Consider the following 20,742-nt stretch of genomic DNA (forward strand, 5'->3'; position numbering starts at 1 on the left):
GTGGAACCTTCACCTGTAGTTCTGCTGGAACCTTTACCAGTAGTTCTGCTGGAACCTTTACCTGTAGTTCTGCTGGAACCTTCACCTGTAGTTCTGCTGGGACCTTCACCAGTAGTTCTAGTGGAACCTTCACCTGTAGTTCTGCTGGAACCTTCACCAGTAGTTCTAGTGGAACCTTTACATTTACATTACATTTAAGTCATTTAGCAGACGCTCTTATCCAGAGCGACTTACAAATTGGTGAATTCACTTTCTGACATCCAGTGGAACAGCCACTTTACAATAGTGCATCTAAATCATTTAAGGGGGAGGGGGGGTGAGATGGATTACTTATCCTATCCTAGGTATTCCTTGAAGAGGTGGGGTTTCAGGTGTCTCCGGAAGGTGGTGATTGACTCTGCTGTCCTGGCGTCGTGAGGGAGTTTGTTCCACCATTGGGGGGCCAGAGCAGCGAACAGTTTTGACTGGGCTGAGCGGGAACTGTACTTCCTCAGTGGTAGGGAGGCGAGCAGGCCAGAGGTGGATGAACGCAGTGCCCTTGTTTGGGTGTAGGGCCTGATCAGAGCCTGGAGGTACTGCGGTGCCGTTCCCCTCACAGCTCCGTAGGCAAGCACCATGGTCTTGTAGCGGATGCGAGCTTCAACTGGAAGCCAGTGGAGAGAGCGGAGGAGCGCGGGGTGACGTGAGAGAACTTGGGAAGGTTGAACACCAGACGGGCTGCGGCGTTCTGGATGAGTTGTAGGGGTTTAATGGCACAGGCAGGGAGCCCAGCCAACAGCGAGTTGCAGTAATCCAGACGGGAGATGACAAGTGCCTGGATTAGGACCTGCGCCGCTTCCTGTGTGAGGCAGGGTCGTACTCTGCGGATGTTGTAGAGCATGAACCTACAGGAACGGGCCACCGCCATGATGTTGGTTGAGAACGACAGGGTGTTGTCCAGGATCACGCCAAGGTTCTTAGCGCTCTGGGAGGAGGACACAATGGAGTTGTCAACCGTGATGGCGAGATCATGGAACGGGCAGTCCTTCCCCGGGAGGAAGAGCAGCTCCGTCTTGCCGAGGTTCAGCTTGAGGTGGTGATCCGTCATCCACACTGATATGTCTGCCAGACATGCAGAGATGCGATTCGCCACCTGGTGATCAGAAGGGGGAAAGGAGAAGATTAATTGTGTGTCGTCTGCATAGCAATGATAGGAGAGACCATGTGAGGTTATGACAGAGCCAAGTGACTTGGTGTATAGCGAGAATAGGAGAGGGCCTAGAACAGAGCCCTGGGGGACACCAGTGGTGAGAGCGCGTGGTGAGGAGACAGATTCTTGCCACGCCACCTGGTAGGAGCGACCTGTCAGGTAGGACGCAATCCAAGCGTGGGCCGCGCCGGAGATGCCCAACTCGGAGAGGGTGGAGAGGAGGATCTGATGGTTCACAGTATCGAAGGCAGCCGATAGGTCTAGAAGGATGAGAGCAGAGGAGAGAGAGTTAGCTTTAGCAGTGCGGAGCGCCTCCGTGATACAGAGAAGAGCAGTCTCAGTTGAATGACTAGTCTTGAAACCTGACTGATTTGGATCAAGAAGGTCATTCTGAGAGAGATAGCGGGAGAGCTGGCCAAGGACGGCACGTTCAAGAGTTTTGGAGAGAAAAGAAAGAAGGGATACTGGTCTGTAGTTGTTGACATCGGAGGGATCGAGTGTAGGTTTTTTCAGAAGGGGTGCAACTCTCGCTCTCTTGAAGACGGAAGGGACGTAGCCAGCGGTCAGGGATGAGTTGATGAGCGAGGTGAGGTAAGGGAGAAGGTCTCCGGAAATGGTCTGGAGAAGAGAGGAGGGGATAGGGTCAAGCGGGCACCTGTAGTTCTGCTGGAACCTCTGCCCTGCCCTCTGTCCACTAGCTATGTCTAATCTCTGTGTTTCAGCAGTTTCCTTTCACTCCAACAACCGTGTTTATTTACTCTGCAATTTGATTAATGTAATGTCAGTTTGATTGTGAGCGGGCCGAGATAAGGAAAGGGTCACCGTGTTACGGTGCTTCCGATTCTACCAGTCCCATGGCTGGGAGAAGTGGTTCCCGTTGCCTGCGTGAGAGATGAGGGGGTGAAGTCATACAGGTTCTAATATGTTACGGCAATACTTCAAACCAAACCAGAAACAGAAGTACTTCAGACAGTGCTCCAGCTGGCGCAATAAAGGGTGTCTCGTTATGTCAAAAAACCTTAGTCAGGTAGCCCAGCGGTTAGAGGTTTGTGCCAATAACTGAAAGGTTGCTGGATCAAATCCCAGAGTTGACAAGGTAAAGATCTGTTGTTCTGCCCATGAACAAAGCACCCCCCCCCAGCACCTCTCTAATTCAGAAGGGTTGTGTTTCAGTTGAAAGCGTTCAGTTGTACAACTGACTAGGTATCACACCTTTCCCTAGCAAACCTGTCAAACGCATTAGGTAACACTTTGGATAGTCCATCCTTGATGCCTCACAATCTATCCTGCCTTTTGACCTCACTTCATCAGAATTATTAATCAATAGTTCTACAGAAGGTGTGTTCCTGTTATCACGCAGTTACCGGTCTTGGATCCGACCACAGGTCTGGATCCAATCAGTCTCTCGTTTGTCCTCCTCCGTTCCCTGCATAGACAGACGTGTTCATTAGGTACAACGGTAATGATGATATAAAATCACAGCTGCCCTCTTAATGTAAATTCAGCGTGACATAGTATAAACATGAAGCTTATACAGTGGGGTTGGGTGACTGATTTTCAGCCGAACTCGGGACTGAATGTTCCAAAGTCTATATTATAAGTCTCTGCGATGGGCTTGGGGACTTTTTTGTGTGAAATGTATTTGGATCAAGTGCATGCGTTTTTGCACGCGTGTACCTCAATGTGTATCAGCGTGTGTAACGCATTGGTTTGGCAGAGGCTTTGCCTAGCACTGTGTGTGTGTGTGTGTGCGTCTACGTGTGTGTGTGTGCGTGTGTGTGTGTGTATGCGCGTGCATGTGAATGTGTGTGTGTGTATGTGTGTGCACGTGCGTGTGTGCATGTGGGTGTGTGTGTGTACATGTGTGTGCGTGTACGTGTGCGTGTGTGTACATGTGTGTGCGTGTACGTGTGCGTGTGTGCATGTGTGTGTGTGTGTGTGCCTGTAGAAGTGTGTGTTTACGTGTGTGTGCCTGTAGAAGTGTGTGTGTGTGTGTGTGTGTGTGTACATGTGTGCGCGTGTGTGTGTGTGTGTGTGTGTGCCTGTAGAGGTGTGTGTGTGTGCCTGTAGTATTGTGTGTGTGTGTATGTGTGTGTGCCTGTAGAGGTGTGTGTGTGTGTGTGTGTGTGTGTGTGTGTGTGTGTGTGTGTGTGTGTGTGTGTGTGTGTGTGTGTGTGTGTGTGTGTGTGTGTGTGTGTGAATGTGTGTGTGTGCATGTGTGTGTGCCTGTAGGGGTGTGTGTGTGTGTGTGTGTGTGTGTGTGTGTGTGTGTGTGTGTGTGTGTGTGTGTGTGTGTGTGTGTGTGTGTGTGTGTGTGTGTGTGTGTGTGTGTGTGTGTGTGTGTGAATGTGTGTGTGCCTGTAGAGGTGTGTGTGTGTGCCTGTAGAAGTGTGTGTGTGTTTGTGTGTGTGTGTGTGCCTGTAGAGGTGTGTGTGTGTGTGTGTGCCGACCCCCTCTCTTTTGTGTTTACTCAGGGCTGAGGATCAAACAGCAAACCTCCTGGCTGCGAAGTGGTGGATTCAACTCTGTCACACCTTCACTAAACACGACTGCATATGTCATAATGGCATTACCCGCTCTGGAGTGGCCCCAAACACAAACACCGTCTTCCATGGAGATGTCACATCCTCACACTCTAATGAAGTCCACCTTGAGCCAGTCTATTGGAGGAAAGAGATTGGTTATTTACTGACCCACCCAGGGCCAAGTTAAGGGTGGGGGGGTAATCCTTCACTCAGAGGATAAAGACACAAAGAGAAGCTGTTCTAGTTCACTTCCTGTACCTGTCATTTGAGAATGGTGAGGGGTTTGTTCTGTGATGAAGCAATATGAAAGGCTATTGAGCCATTTTGACTGATCTCTAATATGTAAATAATGTTGTTTATCAGAAATAATCAATTGATGTGTTGTCCACAGAGGAACGTTTTACCTGTTCTCTCCGTCTGGTTTTATTCCTTTGTCTAAATAAAATACAATACAATTTTATTGGTCACATATACATGGTCAGAAGCTGTTAATGCAAGTGTAGCGAGATGCTTGTGCTTCTCGTTCCGACCGTGCAGTAATATCTAACAGGTAATCTAACAATTCCCCAACAACTACCGAATACACACAAATCTAAAGGGGTGAATGAGAATAACGCACACATAAATATATGGATGAGCGATGTCTATCTCCCTCTCTCACTTTCTCCCTATTGTCGAGACTTCCAAGTTCCTTGGTGTCTACATCACCAACAAAACAAACTATCATGGTCCAAACACACCAAGACAGTCGTGAAGAGGGCACGGACATGGCCTTTTTTCCACCCTCAGGAGACCGAAAACATTTGGCATGGGTCCCCAGATTCACAAAAAGTGTTACAGCAGCACCATCGAGAGCATTCTGACCGGTTATATCGTCGCCTGGTATGGCAACTGCTCGGCATCCAACCGTAAGGCGCTACAGAGGGTAGAGGGTACAGCCCAGTACATCACTGGGGCCAAACTTCCTGCCATCCAGGACCTCTACACTTGGTTGGCATCAGAGAAAGGCCCAAAAATGTTTCAAAGACTCCAGTCACCCTAGTCATAGAATGTTCTCTCTGCTACCGCACGGCAAGCAGTACCGGAGCGCCAAATCTAGATCCAAGAGGCTCCTTGACAGCTTCTACCCCCAAACCGTAAGACTGGTGAACAATTCATCAAATGGCCACCCAGTCTATTGACCCCTCCCCCCACCACTTTGTTTTGAACACTGCTGCTACTCGCTGTTTATGATCTATGCATAGTCACTTCACCCCTACCTACATGTACAAATGACCTCAACTAACCTGGAACCCTGCACATTGACTCGGTACCTGTACCCCCTGTATATAGCCTCATTATTGTTATTTTATTGTGTTAGTTTTAATTAAATGTTTCACTTTAGTTTATTTATTAAATATTTTCTTGAACTCTATTTCTTGAACTGCATTGTTGGTTCAGGGCTTGTAAGTTTAAGCATTTCACGGTAAGGTCAACACCTGCTACACCTGGGTCAACAACCCACACGTTGTATTCGGCGTTGTACACATTGTATGTACGTTGTACACATTTTGATTTGATTTATGCTGTCCACTCTTTCTCTCTCTTTCCTTGTCCACCTTTCTCTGTGTAATTTTCCCCCTCTCTCTCTATCATTATCGCTCTCCCAGCCACCTCCCATCAATCTCTATTCCCCTCCCATCTCCCGTCCGTCAAATCAAATCAAATTGTATTTGTCACATGCACCGAATACACCTTACAGTGAAATGCCCTTAACCAACAAGGCTTTAAGAAGTTAAGAAGAAAAATGTGTTAAATAAAAAATAGATAAATAGAAAAATAAAAGTAACAAATAATTAAACAGCATCCGTAAAATAAAAATAGTGAGGTTATATACAGGGTGTTACGGTACAGAGTCAATGTGGAGGCTATAAACAGGGTGTTACGGTACAGAGTCAATGTAGAGGCTATATACAGGGTGTTACGGTACAGAGTCAATGTGGAGGCTATATACAGGGTGTTACGGTACAGAGTCAATGTGGAGGCTATATACAGGGTATTACGGTACAGAGTCAATGTGGAGGCTATATACAGGGAGAGTCATTGTGGAGGCTATATACAGGGTATTACGGTACAGAGTCAATGTGGGGGCTATATACAGAGTATTACGGTACAGAGTCAATGTGGAGGCTATATACAGGGAGAGTCAATGTGCGCAGGACACAGGTTAGGTAATATATATGTAGGTAGAGTTAAAGTGACAATGCATAGATAATAAACAGAGAGAAGCAGCAACGTAAAAGAGGGGTCTGGGTAGCCCTTTGATTAGCTGTTCAGGAGTCTTATGGCTTGTGGGTAGAAGCTGTTATGAAGCCTCTTGGACCTCGACTTGGCCCTCCGGTACCGCTTGCCATGCGGTAGTAGAAAGAACAGTCTATGGACTAGGGAGGCTGGCGTCTTTGACAATTTTTAGGGCCTTCCTCTTCCTCTGCCTGGTATAGAGGTCCTGAATGGCAGGAAGCTTGGTCCCAGTTATGTACTGGGCCGTACGTACTACCCTCTGTAATGCTTTGCGGTCGGAGGCCGAACAATTGCCGTACCAGGCAGTGATGCAACCGGGTCAGGATGCTCTCGATGGTGCAGCTGTAGAACCTTTTGAGGATCTGAGGACACATGCCAAATATTTTTCAATTCTCTCCTGAGAGAGAATTGTCTTTGTCGTGTCCTCTTCACGACGGTAGCGTCCCACCTCGCCACCAGCCACTGAAATTGCAGGGTGCCAAATTCAAAACAACAGAAATCCCATAATTAAAATTCATCAAGCGCACAAGTATTTTACACCATTTTAAAGATAAACTTGATGTAAATCCAGCCACAGTGTACGATTTCAAAAAGGCTTTACAACGAAGCACACCAAACAATTATGTTAGGTCCGTTCCTAGTCACAGAAAAACACAGCCATTTATTCAGCCAAAGAGTCACAAAAAGCAGAAATAGAGATAGAATTAATCACTAAACTTTGATGATCTTCATCAGATGACACTCATAGGACTTCATATACATGTATGTTTTGTTCGATAAAGCTCATATTTATATCCAAAAATCTCAGTTTACATTGACGCGTTATGTTCAGTAGTTCCAAAACATCCGGTGATTTTGCAGAGAGCCACAACAATTTACAGAAATACTGATAATAAACATTGATAAAAGAGACAACTGTATTATTCTCTCAATAAGCTTTTATCAGGCTCTCTTCAGGCTCTTAACAGGCTCTTAACCTCTTACATCTATGGGGGCGCTATTTCATTTTTGGATGAAAAACGTTCCCGTTTTAAACAAGATATTTTGTCACAAAAAGATGCTCGACTATGCATATAATTGATACCATTCGAAAGGAAACACTCTGACGTGTCCAGAAATACCAAGATATTCTCTGTGCGTGCCCTAGAACGTGAGCTTCAGGCAAAACCAAGATGAGACGGCATCCAGGAAATGACAAGGATTTTTGAGGCTCTGTTTTCCATTGTCTCCTTATATGGCTGTGAATGCGAGAGGAGTGAGTCAACCCTTTCTGTCGTTTCCCCAAGGTGTCTGCAGCATTGTGACGTATTTGTGGGCAGATCATTGGAAGATTGACCATAAGAGACCACATTTACCAGGTGTCCGCCCGGTGTCCTGCGCCGAAATTGGTGCGCAAAAAGTCACCTGCCAGTATTTTTCCATGCGATACAGAGAGGAAAGCAAGCTTCCACGAACTGCATATCAATGAAGAGATATGTGAAAAAACACCTTGAGGATTGATTCCAAACAATGTTTGCCATGTTTCGGTCGATATTATGTAGTTAATCCGGAAAAAGTTTTACGTTGTAGGTGACTGAATTTTCGGATCGTTTCGGTAGCCAGACGCAATGTAGAAAACGGAACGATTTCTCCTACACACAGACGCTTTCAGGAAAAACTGCGCATTTGGTATGTAACTGAGAGTCTCCTCATTGAAAACATCAGAAGCTCTTCAAAGGTAAATGATTTTATTTATTTGGTTATCTGGTTTTTGTGAAAATGTTGCGTGCTAAATGCTACTCAAAATGCTATGCTAGCTTTGCATACTCTTACACAAATTAGTCAATTTCTATGGTTCAAAAGCATATTTTGAAAATCTGAGATGACAGTGTTGTTAAGAAAAGGCTAAGCTTGAGAGCAGACGCATTATTTTCATTTTATTTGCGATTTTCAGAAATCGTTAACGTTGCGTTATGCTAATGAGCCTGAGGCTTTAGTTTACATTTACATTTACATTTAAGTCATTTAGCAGACGCTCTTATCCAGAGCGACTTACAAATTGGTGAATTCACCACAAACCCGGATCCGGGATGGGGAGTTTCAAGAAGTTAACAGGCTCTTACCAAGCTCTTATCAGGCTCTTAACAAGCTCTTAATAGGTTCCTATCAGGCTCTTACCAGGCTCTTATCAGGCTCTTACCAGGCTCTTACCAGGCTCTTACCAGGCTCTTACCAGGCTCTTACCAGGCTCTTATCAGGCTCTTATCAGGCTCTTACCAGGCTCTTATCAGGCTCCTATCAGTCTCTTACCAGGCTCTTACCAGGCTCTTATCAGGCTCTTATGAGGCTCTTACCAGGCTCTTACCAGGCTCTTATCAGGCTCTTACCAGGCTCTTACCAGGCTCTTACCAGGCTCTTACCAGGCTCTTACCAGGCTCTTATCAGGCTCCTATCAGTCTCTTACCAGGCTCTTAACAAGCTCTTAATAGGTTCCTATCAGGCTCTTACCAGGCTCTTATCAGGCTCTTACCAGGCTCTTACCAGGCTCTTATCAGGCTCTTAACAGGCTCTTACCAGGCTCTTATCAGGCTCTTACCAGGCTCTTACCAGGCTCCTATCAGGCTCTTACCAGGCTCTTACCAGGCTCTTACCAGGCTCTTGCCAGGCTCTTAACAGGATCTTACCAGGCTCTTATCAGGATTTTTTAAGCACTTATCAGGCAATTATTATGCTCTCAATAGGCTCTTATCTGGCTCTTAACAGGCTCTTTTCAGGCTCTTAACAAGCTCTTATTTGGTTCCTATCAGGCTCTCTTCAGGCTCTTAATAGTTTCCTATCAGGCTCTAATCAGGCTCTAATCAGGCTCTAATCAGGCTCTAAACAGGCTCTTTTTAGGCACCAATCAGGCTGTTTTTCCAGGTCTGAATCCTGCCCCCCCTTAGATGCTCTAAACGTAGCCTGTCAACCGTTTAACATTACTCTTGCTCCCTGCTAATGTCCCTCTCTTTGTTGTTGTGTGTGTGTGTGTGTGTGTGTGTGTGTGTGTGTGTGTGTGTGTGTGTGTGTGTGTGTGTGTGTGTGTGTGTGTGTGTGTGTGTGTGTGTGTGTGTGTGTGTGTGTGTGTGTGTGTGTGTGTGTCATGATGGGTTGCCAGCAGCCTACCACCCTGCATCCCACTGAAGTTAAGCAGGGTGCCTCCTGGTCGGTCCCTGGAAGGCCATTTGGAGGCACTCTTTCCTCTGGTCACAATAAAACTTTAAAAAATTCCCAATGCCCCTGTACAATGATTGGGGATATTGACCTGTGTAGACTGTCATCCTTCTCATGGGACGTTAAACGGGTGTCCAGACTCTCTGTGGTCACTAAAACACTTATCATGGCATGGCAACCCCAGTGTCCTGGCAAAATCCCTGTCTGGCCCTCATACCATCACGGCCACCAAATTATCCCCAGCTTCCAATTGGCTCATTCATCCCTCCTCCTCTCCCTTGTAACTATTCCCCAGGTCGTTGCTGTAAATGACAATGTGTCCTCAGTCAACTGACCTGGTTAAATAACGGTTAACTATAAAAGTGTGTGTGTGTGTGTGTCTGTGTGTGTGTGTGTGTGTGTGTGTGTCTGTGTGTGCGTGCGTGCGTGCGTGTGTGCGTGTGTGCGTGTGTGTGTCTGTGTGTCTGTGTGTGTGTGTGTCTGTGTGTCTGTGTGTGTGTGTGTCTGTGTGTGTGTGTCTGTGTGTGTGTGTGTCTGTGTGTCTGTGTGTGTGTGTGTGTGCGTGCGTGCGTGCGTGTGTGCGTGCGTGCGTGCGCGTACGTGTGTGTGTCTTATCTATGCTACGGCGAAACTTTCAAGCAACAAAAACACTTTGTGGGAGTGAGATGAAAATACTGTCTGTTCCCACAGGAAACTGGTTCCATATTTACGTTGACACAGCATGAATACAGGCGAACTGTTCCATGTTGTTCCCTTTCGAGGAGGACAAATATTTACTCTGAAGCTTTTGAAAGAGTTTTTTTCATTCTCCCCACTTTGTCACACACACTTTCTGTTGGCATCAGAGTGGGAGCAGGAGTGTCATGAACCCAGGCATAGACGCACACAGACAGACACGCACAGGCACAAGCACACACACACACGCACAGGCACAAGCACACACACACACACACACACACAGGCACAAGCACACACACACACACACACACACACACACACACACACACACACACACACACACACACATGAACACACAAGTACACTCACACACACTCACACATATATATATATATATATATATATATATATATATATATATATATATATATATATATATTCACACATATTACACACACACACCTAACAAGCTCTCCATTCCTGACAGGTAAGAGTTCGTCTAGATGTTTATTACAGTTTACACCCCCACTCAGCTCTGTTCTCCATATCCTCTTTCTTCTGACTCCCTCCATCTCCAAACCCAGCCAATCAGTGCTGAGCATGCAGCTTGAGAACAAAAAAGGAGGATCAGAAGGGAATGGAAGAAAAACACTGTCAGGCATCTCCTCGTGGCTCAACCTACAATTAAACATCTCTGTAGTGAGAAGGAGAGAGAAAGGGAGAGAAAAGGATAGAGAGAAGGAGGGAGGAGACAAGGAGAGAGAGGTGGAAGGAGAGAGAAAATGAGAGAGAGAATGAGAGAGAGAAGGGGAGAGAGAAGGAGACAGAGAGAATGAGAGATAGAAGGAGATAGGGAGAGAGAGAAGGAGAGAGGAGACGAGGAGAGAGTGATGGAAGGAGAGAGAGAATGAGAGAGAGAAGGAGATAGGGAGAGAGAGGAGAGAGGAGACAATGCGAGAGAGATGGAAGGAGAGGGAAAATGAGAGAGAGAAGGGGAGAAAGAGATATGGAAAGGAAAGATAGAAGGGTAGAGAGTGGGAGAGATGGGAAAGAGAGAGAGAAGGAGAGAGAGAAGGCAATAGAGAGAGAGTGGTGCAAAGGAGAGGGAGAGGGAGAAATGGGAAGGAGAGAGAGAGGGAGAGAGAGAATGAGAGAGAGAAAGACATGAGAATGAGAGAGAGACACAGGGAGAGGGAGAGGGAGAAATGGGAAGGAGAGAGAGAGAGAAAGACATGAGAATGAGAGAGAGACACAGGGAGAGGGAGCGGGAGAAAGAGAGAGAAAGACATAAGAATGAGCGAGAGACACAGGGAGAGGGAGAGGGAGAGAGAGAGAGAAAGACATGAGAATGAGAGAGAGACACAGGGATAGGGAGAGAGGGAGAGAGAGAGAGAGAGAAAGACATGAGAATGAGAGAGACACAGGGAGAGGGAGAGGGAGAGAGAGAGAGAAAGACATAAGAATGAGAGAGAGACACAGGGAGAGGGAGAGGGAGAGAGAGAGAGAAAGACATGAGAATGAGAGAGAGACACAGGGAGAGGGAGAGGGAGAAATGGGAAGGAGAGAGAGAGGGAGAGAGAGAGAAAGACATGCAAATGAGAGAGAGACACAGGGAGAGAGAGAGGGAGAGAGAGAGAGAGAGAAAGACATGAGAATGAGAGAGAGAGACACAAGGAGAGGGAGAGGGAGACATGGGAAGGAGAGAGAAACACAGGGAGAGGGAGAGAGAGAGAATGAGAGAGAGAAAGACATGAGAATGAGAGAGAGACACAGGGAGAGGGAGAGGGGAAAGGGAAAGAAAGGAAAACACTATTGATTGACACTTAGAGAGTTAATCCCCCATAAATGTCTCCTGGAGAGGGGAGGAGAGAGGGCAGGAGAGAGGGAAGGAGAGAGGGAAGGAGAAAGGGAAGGAGGCTCACAAAGAGCATGCAGTGACAGGGGAAAGAAGAGAGGACAGAGACAGGGGAGAGAGAGGACAGAGACAGGGGAGAGGAGAGAGAGGACAGAGACAGGGGAGAGGAGAGAGAGGACAGAGACTGGGGAGAGGAGAGAGAGGACAGAGGCAGGGGAGAGGAGAGGAGAGGACAGAGACAGAGGAGAAGGGAGCGAGGACAGAGACTGGGGAGATGGGAGAGAGGACAGAGACAGGGGAGAGGACAGAGGCAGGGGAGATGGGAGAGAGGACTGAGACAGGGGAGAGGACAGAGGCAGAGAAGAGGACAGAGACAGGGGAGAGGACAGAGACAGGGGAGAGGGGAGAGAGGACAGAGGCAGGGGAGAGGACTGAGACAGGGGAGAGGGGAGAGAGGACAGGGGAGAGGACAGAAACAGGGTAGATGGGAGAGGGGACAGAGACAGGGGAGAGAAAACAGAGACAGGGGAGAGGAGAGGAGAGGACAGAGACAGAGGAGAGGGGAGCGAGGACAGAGACTGGGGAGAGGGGAGAGAGGACAGAGACAGTGGAGAGGAGAGAGAGGACAGAGACAGGGAGAGGAGAGAGAGGACAGAGACAGAGGACAGGGGAGAGAGGACAGAGACTGGGGAGAGGGGAGAGAGGACAGAGAGTGTAAAGCATCTACAGATATTTATCGTAATTTGACTTCTTCTCACAGCAGGAAAATAATCCTGCAGCAACAGGAAATGTGAATTATTACGTGGATTGCAATTATATAACTTTTCTGTTTGGGTTGATACATTTTCCTTTAGGGCAAAGCAAGTCTGACATTTTGAAGAGGAAATTACAAACTTTTAGAAGCCTTTCTTGAACCTTGAACACACTATAGTTTGCTGCGCCGGAAAATCTATAACATTTTAGTGTGAGGTTGCGTTGGCTCCCAGTCGATTCAGTCATCCAAACATCTCTCTCTCTGTTCTCCATCCCATTATGTCCTTCCCGTATCAAGAACATCCCAACACGGAGATGGAGGTTTCCTGTTCACTGGTGCTGTATGCAAACATGTCAAAGGTTTTGCAAACAGTTTTGAAACATTTCTCCTCACACATGTGCTTTTTTGTCAGTGAGTAGCGAGATTGATTATGGGGACAATGGGTTTGGGGTTGGTGGAGAGATGGCAGAAAGTGACGCAAAAAAAACTGGAAGCAAAGAGAAGGAAAGAGAAAGAGAGAACAATAAGAGAATAAAAACAAGAGAATACATACATAAATAATCAGCCAGGAAGGGTCCCCTCAGGGCCCCAACAGACGGGGCACAGAGATCCAGAACAGGCCCTTTTTACCCATCATCCCTCACAGAGGAACACAGGGGGGGGTCTCCGCTGGTCTGGAACACGCTGGGCACAAAGGGGATTGGCTGCATGACGCCCAGAGTACTGGGATGTCTATCTGCATGTCTATCTGCATGTCTATCTGCATGCCTATCTGCATGTCTATCTGCATGTCTATCTGCATGTCTATCTGCATGCCTATCTGCATGTCTATCTGCATGTCTATCTGCATGTCTATCTACATGCCTATCTACATGTCTATCTGCATGTCTATCTGCATCTATCTACATGTCTATCTGCATATCTGTCTGCAAGGCTATCTGCATTCTATCTGCATGTCTATCTGCATCTATCTACATGTTTATCTACATGTCTATCTGCATGTCTATCTGCATGTCTATCGGTTTTCATTTCAGTGCAGCATGGCTGTATCTGTCAAGGTGTGGTTATTAACTTCCGGGTCGATTACAGAGAGGTGTTATTATAGTGAGAGATGAATCCAGAAAGAAGTGCACTAGTGAGTAGGAATGGTGTTTTTATACCGTAGGCCACTGTCAGGTTGAGATTTCTGTATGTGCACCATGAATCGCATGCTTCTGTCATGTGATATCTTGTGTTGACCAGTTATTCTCTGTGACATATTTTTACTGTCATAGTAATCCATCTATTCTAGGATTATCCGCTATTCCCCAGGATGTGAAGTCTACTTCACCCACATCGTGCTGTCTGTCTGCTATCTGTTATTATATATATATATATTATATGTTTACTTGATAATGTTGTGACGTACTTATTGTTGCTTTAGATGTGACGGGGAGTAACTGCATTCACTGCAAATATGAAAACAAAAACCTCTCACACAGGAAAGTCTTTAAACTCAACAGAATAGTAATCACTGCCCTCCCTATTCAAGTGTATGAAACCCAAACACTTTGTTTTTTTGTCTTTGTGTGAGTTGGAGTGACAACTGCCTTTGTCCCTACAGCCAATTGTGTGAGGTTCCTATGGGGACGGCTTCTCGCTCAGGTTAAAAGCTCCTTTCAGGTGGAGGTTAACCCCTGGTGCCAAGTAACCCGTGGCCCTCACCCCTGGTGCCAAGTAACCCGTGGTCCTCACCCCTGGTGACAAGTAACCCGTGGTCCTCACCCCTGGTGCCAAGTAACCCGTGGTCCTCACCCCTGGTGCTAAGTAACCCGCGGTCCTCGCCCCTGGTGCTAAGTAACCCGTGGTCCTCACCCCTGGTGCTAAGTAACCCGTGGTCCTCACACCTGGTGCTAAGTAAACCGTGGTCCTCACCCCTGGTGCTAAGTAACCCATGGTCCTCACCCCTGGTGCTAAGTAACCCGCGGTCCTCACCCCTGGTGCTAAGTAACCCGCGGTCCTCACCCCTGGTGCTAAGTAACCCGTGGTCCTCACCCCTGGTGCTAAGTAACCCGTGGTCCTCACCCCTGGTGCTAAGTAACCCGTGGTCTTCGCCCCTGGTGCTAAGTAACCCGTGGTCCTCACCTCTGGTGCTAAGAAACCCATGGTCCTCACCCCTGGTGCTAAGAAACCAATGGTCCTCACCCATGGTGCTAAGTAACCCATGGTCCTCACCCCTGGTGCTAAGTAACCCATGGTCCTCACCCCTGGTGCTAAGTAACCCATGGTCCTCACCCCTGGTGCTAAGTAACCCGTGGTCCTCACCCCTGGTGCTAAGTAACCCGTGGTCCTCACCCCTGGTGCTAAGTAACCCGTGGTCCTCACCCCTGGTGCTAAGTAACCCGTGGTCCTCACCCCTGGTGCTAAGTAACCCGTGGTCCTCACCCCTGGTGCTAAGTAACCCGTGGTCCTCACCCCTGGTGCTAAGTAACCTGTGGTCCTCACCCCTGGTGCTAAGTAACCCGTGGTCCTCACCCCTGGTGCTAAGTAACCCGTGGTCCTCACCCCTGGTGCTAAGTAACCCGTGGTCCTCACCCCTGGTGCTAAGTAACCCGTGGTCCTCACCCCTGGTGCTAAGTAACCTGTGGTCCTCACCCCTGGTGCTAAGTAACCCGTGGTCCTCACCCCTGGTGCTAAGTAACCCGTGGTCCTCAACCCTGGTGCTAAGTAACCCATGGTCCTCGGAGGAGGAGAGGGGGAGGAGAGGGGGAGAGGAGGAGAAAGGAGGAGAGGAGGAGAAAGGAGGAGAGGAGGAGAAAGGAGGAGAGAAGGAGGAGGGGAGGAGAGAAGGAGGAAATGAGGAGAAAGGAGGAAATGAGGAGAAAGGAGAAAGGAGGAGAGGAGGAGAGGAGGAGAGAAGGAGGAGAGGAGGAGAAGGTTGGAGAGGAGGAGAAAGGAGGAGAGGAGGAGAAAGGAGGAAAGGAGGAGAGGGGGAGAGGAGGAGAGGAGGAGAGGTGGAAAGGAGGAGAGGAGAGGAGGAGAAGGTTGGAGAGGAGCAGAGGAGGAGAGGAGGGGGAGAGGAGCAGAGGAGGAGAGGAGGAGAGAAGGAGGAGAGGAGGAGAAGGTTGGAGAGGAGGAGAAAGGAGGAGAGGAGGAGAAAGGAGGAAAGGAGGAGAGGGGGATAAGAAATGAGGAGAGGAGGAGAGGAGCAGAGGAGGAGAGGAGGACAGGAGGGCGAGAGGAGGAGAGGAGGAGAGGAGGAGAGGGGGAGAAAGGAGAGTCTGAGGAGGAAGGAGAGGAGGGGGAGAGGAGCAGAGGAGGAGAGGAGGACAGGAGGGCGAGAGGAGGAGAGGAGGAGAGGGGGAAAGGAGGAGAGGAGAGGAGGAGAAGAAATGAGGAGAGGAGGAGAGGAGCAGAGGAGGAGAGGAGGGGGAGAGGAGCAGAGGAGGAGAGGAGGAGAGGAGGGGGAGAGGAGCAGAGGAGGAGAGGAGGACAGGAGGGCGAGAGGAGGAGAGGAGGAGAGGAGGAGAGGGGGAGAGAAGGAGAGAAGGAGAGAAGGAGAGGAGGGGGAGAGGAGCAGAGGAGGAGAGGAGGACAGGAGGGCGAGAGGAGGAGAGGAGGAGAGGGGGAGAGAAGGAGAGAAGGAGCGGAGTGGAAGTTTTGAGGCTGATTCTCTCCCTTCTTCTTCTTCTTCAAAGTGAGCGTTTGCGGAGGTGGCTTGTGACCGTTTGTTGAAACCCGATCGGGTGGTTGGACGACAGGCCCCGTTGGTGTTTGAGGTCCCAAATGCATTCTGCAGGTCACACACACACACACACACACACACACACACACACACACACACACACACACACACACACACACACACACACACACACACACACACACACACACACACACACACTCTTGGGCGTCCTGTTGCCCTGACTCTATTGCAGGAAAGGGCAGCCGAAGCTTTCCCTGGAGAAACACATATACAAGGTCTCAATGGGCATTGTTATTAGCCTGTTATTCTTTCACTGCGCCCTCCTCTTTGTTTTATGGCCTGAAGGCTTTCCCAGGTGATTAAGGCTGCATTACTCCATCAATCCTTCACGAACTGCCACTACATTACTCCATTAATCCTTCACTAACTACCACTACATTACTCCATCAATCCTTCACTAACTGCCACTACCTTACTCCATTAATCATTCACTAACTACCACTACATTACTCCATTAATCCTTCACTAACTACCACTACATTATTACATTAATCCTTCACTAACTACCACTACATTACTCCATTAATAATTCACCAACTACCACTACATTACTCCATTAATAATTCACCAACTACCACTACATTACTCCATTAATAATTCACCAACTACCACTACATTACTCCATTAATAATTCACTAACTACCACTACATTACTACATTAATCCTTCACTAACTACCACTACATTAATCCTTCACTAACTACCACTACATTACTCCATTAATAATTCACTAACTACCACTACATTACTCCATTAATCATTCACTAACTACCACTACATTACTCCATTAATCCTTCACTAACTGCCACTACATTACTCCATTATTAATTCACCAACTGCCACTACATTATTACATTAATCCTTCACTAACTACCACTACATTACTCCATTAATTCTTCACTAACTAACCACTAAGCTGATGTTTTGTAAACCACTAAGCTGATGTTTTGTAAACCACTAAGCTGATGTTTTGTAAACCACTAAGCTGATGTTTTATATTGAAGATATAATATTTGCTGTTTGTCAACCTACGCTGTACAGTACCAGTCAAAAGTTTGGACACTATATTTTAGATTCTTCAAAGTAGCCACCCTTGATGACAGCTTTGCACATTCTTGGCATTCCCTCAACCAGCTTTACCTGGAATACTATTCCAACAGTCTTGAATAAGTTCCCACATTTGCTGAGCACTTGGCTGCTTTTCCTTTAGTCTGCAGTCCAACTCATTCCAAACTCCTTCTTGGTCAAATAGCCCTTACACCACCTGGAGGTGTGTTTGGTCATTGTCCTGTTGAAAAACAGATGATAGTCCCACTAAGCACAAACCAGATGGGATGGCGTATCGCTGCAGAATGCTGTGGTAGACATGCTGGTTAAGTGTGCTTTGGATTCTGAAATAGATCACAGTGTCACCAGCAAAGCACCTCCACAGCATCACACCTCCACCTCCATGCTTCACGGTGGGAACCACACATGCAGAGATCATCCGTTCACCTACTCTGTGTCTCACAAAGACACTTCAGTTTGAACCAAAAATCTCCCATTTTGGCTCATCAGACCAAAGACCAGATTTCCACCGGTCGAATGGCCATTTGCTCGTGTTTCTTTGCCCAAGTCTCTTCTTCTTATTGGTGTCCTTTAGTAGTGGTTTCTTTGCAGCAATTCAACCGCGAAGGCCTGATTCACGCAGTTGACGTTGAGATGTGATGTAATCCTTCTCACCCCCCCCCCCCCCCCTTAAATGATTTAGATGCACTATTGTAAAGTGGCTGTTCCACTGGATGTCAGAAGGTGAATTCACCAATTTGTAAGTCGCTCTGGATAAGAGCGTCTGCCAAATGACTTAAATGTAAATGTAAATGTATCACTATGGAGATAAGTGTGACAAGTGGCTGTTCCACTGATGTCAGAAGGTGAATTCACCAATTTGTAAGTCGCTCTGGATAAGAGCGTCTGCCAAATGACTTAAATGTAAATGTAATGTGTATGTTACTTGAACTCTGTTACTTGTCCTTTTTTTTTAATCACATATTTAATTTTTTTGCGTTTTATTCGTTACACGTAATCTTAATGCATAATAAGCATCAACAGGGGGAACATATTAGGTGTACACTAATAAGCTATAGAAACAATATATCAAGTTACAAGACTTGTTCTAAAGATTACATGTAACAAATGTGAAATGAAAAACGAAACAATTAAATATGTCAAATGTAATTAAACAATAATGTATGTCAATACTAATATTATGTACAATATTCAATTATGTTTCTATATGATAACAATAGCCTAATATAGTTAATATGCCATAATCTATTGTTTTAACAGTTTCACTAATTCATTCTAATTAGCTTAATAATTATGACACACCCCTCTCTATTGTCATTGGTTGCACTAATTGCGCTGTTTGCCTACATAACCTGGTTCAAGTATTCATGACATCACCCTGAAGAAGGCACAGTGATGCCGAAACGTTGGTGAATTACTGGTAGTTTATATATTGACTGTGCGCCTCCCTTTATTTTGATAGTTTATAGCTGGTTGAGAGAACGCCAAGAGTGTGCAAAGCTGTCATCAAGGCAGAGGTTGGCTACTTTGAAGAATCTCAATATATAAAATATATTTACATTTCTTTAGCACTTTTTTTGTTACACCATGATTCCATATGCGTTATTTAATAGTTTAATAGTTTATTCTACAATGTAGAAAATAGTAAAAATAAAGAAAAACCCTGGAATGAGTAGGTGTGTCCAAACTTTTGACTGGTACTGTATATACAAAAGTTTGTGGCCACCCCTTCAAATCAGTCGTTTCGGCTATTTCAGCCACACCCGTTGCTGACAGGTGAATATAATTGAGCACAAAGACATGGAATCTCAATAGACAAACGTTGGCAGAGCTCAGTGACTTTGAACGTGGCACCGTCATAGGATGCCACCTTTCCAACAAGTCAGTTCTTCAAATGTCTGCCCTGCTAGAGCTGCCCCGGTCAACTGTAAGTGCTGTTATTGTGAAGTAGAAACGTCTAAGAACAGCAAGAGCTCAGCCGCAAAGTGGTAGGTCACACAAGCTCACAGAACGGGACCGCTTGCTATTGAGGCACGTTGCACTTCAAAATAGTCTGTCCTCTGTTGCAAAACTCACTACGGAGCACCAAGCTGCCTCTTGAAGCCAGGTCAGCACAATAACTATTCGTCTGGAGCTTCATTAAATGGGTTTCCAGGGCCGAGCAGTGCGCACACAAGCCTAAAATCACCATGCACTACGCCAAGAGTTGGCTGGAGTGGTGTAAAGCTCACCACCATTGGAATCTGGAGCAGTGGAAATGCGTTGGCTGGAGTGGTGTAAAGCTCACCACCATTGGAATCTGGAGCAGTGGAAATGCGTTGGCTGGAGTGGTGTAAAGCTCACCACCATTGGAATCTGGAGCAGTGGAAATGCGTTCTCTGGAGTGGTGTAAAACTCACCACCATTGGAATCTGGAGCAGTGGAAATGCGTTCTCTGGAGTGGTGTAAATCTCACCACCATTGGAATCTGGAGCAGTGGAAATGCGTTCTCTGGAGTGGTGTAAAGCTCACCACCATTGGAATCTGGAGCAGTGGAAATGCGTTCTCTGGAGTGGTGTAAAGCTCACCACCATTGGAATCTGGAGCAGTGGAAATGCGTTCTCTGGATGAATCACACTTCACCGTCTGTTAGTTAGACGTACAAATCTGGGTTTGGCGGATGCCAGGATAACGCTACCTGCCCCAATGCATAGTGCCAACTGTAAAGTTTGGTGGATGGGGAATAATGGTCTGGGGCTGTTTGTCATGGTTCGGGACCCTTAGAGTGAAGGAAAATCCAAATGCGACAGCATACAATGACATTCTAGACTATTCTGTGCTTCGAACTTTCTGGCAACAGTTTGGGGAAGGCCCTTTCTTGTTTCAGCATGACAATGCCCCCGTGCACAAAGCTAGGTCCTTACAGAAAGGGTTTGTCGAGATCGGTGTGGAAGAACTTGACTGGCCGGCACAGAGCCCTGACCTCAACCCCATCAAACACCTTTGGGAAGAATTGGAACCCCGACTGCGAGCCAAGCCTAATCGCCCAACATCAGTGCTAACCTCACTAATGCTCTAGTAGCTGAATGGAAGCAAGTCTCCACAGCAATGTTCCAACATCTAGTGGAAGGCCTTCCCAGAAGAGTGAAGGCTGTTATAGCAGCAATGTTCCTATCTAGTGGAAAGCCTTCCCAGAAGAGTGGAGGCTGTTATAGCAGCAATGTTCCAACATCTAGTGGAAAGCCTTCCCAGAAGAGTGGAGGCTGTTATAGCAGCAATGTTCCAACATCTAGTGGAAAGCCTTCCCAGAAGAGTGGAGGAGTGGTTATATTAATGCCCATGATTCTGGAATGTGAGGTTTGACAAGCAGGTTTCCACATACTTTTGGTCATGCTTAAGTTAAGATTTTATTGACCTCTCTCTCTCTCTCTCTCTCTCTCTCTCTCTCTCTCCTGTCTGTGTCTCTGTGTCTCTCCTCTCT

General features: G+C 46.9%; 1 pseudogene; it reads right to left on the reverse strand.

The window, feature by feature from the left end:
* Nucleotides 1-335: 335 nt before the first annotated feature.
* Nucleotides 336-1,441, reverse strand: LOC135521101 (uncharacterized; annotated as a pseudogene).
* Nucleotides 1,442-20,742: the final 19,301 nt, after the last annotated feature.

Source organism: Oncorhynchus masou, chromosome 29, assembly GCF_036934945.1.
Source record: "Oncorhynchus masou masou isolate Uvic2021 chromosome 29, UVic_Omas_1.1, whole genome shotgun sequence".
Lineage (NCBI taxonomy): Eukaryota > Metazoa > Chordata > Actinopteri > Salmoniformes > Salmonidae > Oncorhynchus > Oncorhynchus masou.